The sequence below is a fragment of the Bombina bombina genome, chromosome 6 (assembly GCF_027579735.1).
Source record: "Bombina bombina isolate aBomBom1 chromosome 6, aBomBom1.pri, whole genome shotgun sequence".
Lineage (NCBI taxonomy): Eukaryota > Metazoa > Chordata > Amphibia > Anura > Bombinatoridae > Bombina > Bombina bombina.
In genome coordinates, this window is record NC_069504.1 from 799,320,990 (window position 1) to 799,323,891 (window position 2,902).

Below are 2,902 nucleotides of genomic sequence, written 5' to 3' on the forward strand. Positions count from 1 at the left end.
TTTCATGTTACTTTTAATCCTAGATGTATCAGTTGTTTTTAATTATCTCCACAACACTGTGAAATAATATTTAGGGATTCTTTTAGATTACATTTGGCTCACTGCAGTATAGAGCCCAATGCAAATATTAAATGACTATGTATTCAGAACAAGAAATACAGTACATACATTGGATTAACCAGTGATACAGAAAAAAAGAGTAGTACTGTGTTAGCCAGCATATTACATGAATAGGAAAACTGCTCCTGTTGTATATACACATACTCTGTTAAAGTGATGGTAAATCCTAGCGTTTGTGAAGCAAAGGATTTACCAGTGCAACAAATAAAGTATAAAATACTTCATTCTGAAAGTTCCTTTATTTGGCTTTAACGTATGCCGCACTGAGCTACTCAGGCCATCCGCAACAGAACGCAATTTTTCAGTGAGGCGATCTTAGCCAATAGCATGCTCGCTATCTGGAATAATGCCAGCTGGGCCTCATGCCTATTGGCTAAGAGGTGGAAACGTCAACTCACTGAAAAAATAGCGTTATGATGTGGGCGGCCTGAGACGCTCAGTGTTGCGAATGCTGCAGACAAATAAAGGAACTTTCAGCATGAAGTATTTTATACTTCATGACTTAAAACCCCTATTTGTAGCACTGGTAAATCCTAGCGATTCAAAATCAGAGTTTTTTTTTTTTTTTTTTTTTTTTTACATTTTCTAATATTTGGTGGGGGGAGAATAATGAATGATGCTAGCAATTATATGAAATACAAATGTCATTGTCCATCAATAAAGTTTTATTGTAAAACAGCACTGTTTATGTCTGCAACTGCAACTGTGCTAGAATAGTACAGTTGAGTAGTTGTGACAGGGACCTGTATTGCGCACTACGATTTGCACGGCTGCCCGGCGCACTGTAATATACGTCAACATTATGTTGCAAACAGAAAGGTAAGCAACAGTCAGAAACATTATAAAAATTAAACAGCAGCTTTTTTTTCACAAAAATAAACAATTAATGGACCAGTAAATACCGTACATTTGCGTAATCAACAAATGCATGATAACATTTATTTCAAATGAGTAGTAGATTGTTTTCTGACTAATTTCAAAGTTATGTCTATTACCAGTCCTCCTGTATCATGTGACAGCCATCAGCCAATCACAAATGCATATACGTATATTCTGTGAATTCTTGCACATGCTCAGTAAGAGCTGGTGAGCTGGTGATTCTCAAAAAGTGTAAATATATAAAGACTGTGCACATTTTATTAATGGAAGTAAATTGGAAAGTTGTTTAAAATTGCTTGTTCTATCTGAATCATGAAAGTTTAATTTTGACTAAAGTGTCTCTTTAAAGAGAGGGTGAGTGGCTCATTTGTCATATATTTTGAATTTCACTGATAACAATTCTTTTCCATTTCTTTCTCTTGTTATAAAACTACCTACATAATATCCTCAATTTTGTCTCTTGGCCTACAAGGACCAGTCTATTTACTATTTTACTCTTTAAAGATAAACTATTATTTTACACACAAAGAAATAAAGAGATGTTCAGGTGATACCTTTAATAGTTAGCTATTAAGGAATATAATTTAAAGCTTTCAGGACACTGAGATCCATTTTTCTGACAAAGGGATTTCAGTGTCTTTGAAGAGTGAAGTAATTTTCCTTATTTATTATCATCTGTACATAACCTATGTTATTTTTTTTTTCAAAAGCAGTTGAACTTACTTGAATTACCCAGTTCTGTTCTCCAACTTCAACTTTCAGGAATATTGTGGTTTATTTAAAAAAAAAAATTAAATTTTTTAAAGGGACACTGAACCCAAATGTGTTCTTTCATGATTCAGATAGAGCATGCAATTTTAAGCAACTTTCTAATTTACTCCTATTATAAATGTTTATTCGTTCTCTTGCTATCTTTATTTGAAAAAGAAGACATCTAAGCTTTTTTCTTGGTTCAGACCTCTGGACAGCACTTTTTTTATTGGTGGATGAAATTATCCACTAATCAGCAAAGACAACCCAGGTTGTTCACCAAAAATGGGGCAGCATCTAAACTGACATTCTTGCATTTCAAATAAAGATACCAAGAGAATAAAGAAAATTTGATAATAGGAGTAAAATAGAAAGTTGCTTAAAATTTCATGCTCTATCTGAATCACAAAAGAATAAAATTGGGTTCAGTGTCCCTTTAATAGAACAAACTCTTTTCTGATGGGCTGTGAAGCATTTGTTTGGTTAAAAAAAATCCTTTTTACAAAGTCCTTTAAAACTAATTTATAAACCAACTTAGTAGCCAACACACACCCAAAGTAAGAAGTATTACATCAAAATACAATTGTGTTTAATAAATATAATACAAATATACAATTTGAAACATTAAATTCTAATTTTAATAAAAGTAATATGAAATAAAATGTGTAATGTAATTTTGAATATTTAATTATACATGTATTGCATTTAATTTCTATTTTAATGATATTAATTAAGTGATGTGATATTATTATTGTTATATTTGAATTGACCACATCTGACTTTTTCCAAAAAAACAGGCCAATTAATGGGTCATAACTTTGTGGATAGGCATAATATCAGATCAAATGATAGCATTAGCTTGAGAATAATATGCAGATGTATTGTTTAAAATTATATTAGGGGATATATTTGTTTTTTAAATATTAAATATGTTTAAAGTGTAAAACTTTAGGTTCTATAAAGTAATAATGCTGCCATGTTGAAACCTAGGTTTCCACTTTTTTGTACTAAGGACAATTAGGGATAGGTATAAAACAGGCAAGGGAGTGTACAAATAAGGATAAAAGTATTTCCACTTAGCTATTGCTTGTGCAATCTCTTTTATTGGCTGCTTTAAATATGTCTCTTTTTGTCCTCAGCAGAATAGATAAGA